Raw genomic sequence first — 557 nt, 5'->3', positions numbered from 1 at the left:
AAGTCGCCCACCACGGCCTCTTCAAATCCTTGCATGCCATCTCATCGTTGCCCCTCCCGCGCCGGATCGAATGCCGAGATTTGTAGGATCGCCCCAACCTCCTTTGCTGAGTATTCCGCTACGTGGTAGTCGTAGGCCCAAAGAGAGGGAGAGAACGAACAGGAACCAAACCACCTTCACCATCGGGATCGCCTTTGTCCTCGAACTCGTCGGAGAGAACCCAAAATCACCCATCAACGGTCATCCGCTCGCCCCCATCCGAAACCAAGCATCGTCCGCTCGGCCCCCATCCGAAAACCAAGCATGGCAAACAATTTTGCCTAAAACTTTGACATAACCTATGGCAAGGAAAACCAGAGGAACACAACCTAGCTTTAGTGAATGATGATTTTTGCCACATTTCCAAGACTTGGTCAAACTTGACGGTACACCATCCCCGCGGCCTCCAATCCAATGGCCGAGAACTGTCCACGTCATCACCGGACGCAACTTCCTCACCCAATCCACTGGGCTGTTGGAACGAGCTAGAGAGAAGCGTCGTCTCGTCAGGTCACGCC

This window comes from Triticum aestivum, chromosome 4B, assembly GCF_018294505.1.
Source record: "Triticum aestivum cultivar Chinese Spring chromosome 4B, IWGSC CS RefSeq v2.1, whole genome shotgun sequence".
Classification (NCBI taxonomy): domain Eukaryota; kingdom Viridiplantae; phylum Streptophyta; class Magnoliopsida; order Poales; family Poaceae; genus Triticum; species Triticum aestivum.
Note: the sequence above shows the minus strand (reverse complement) of the source record.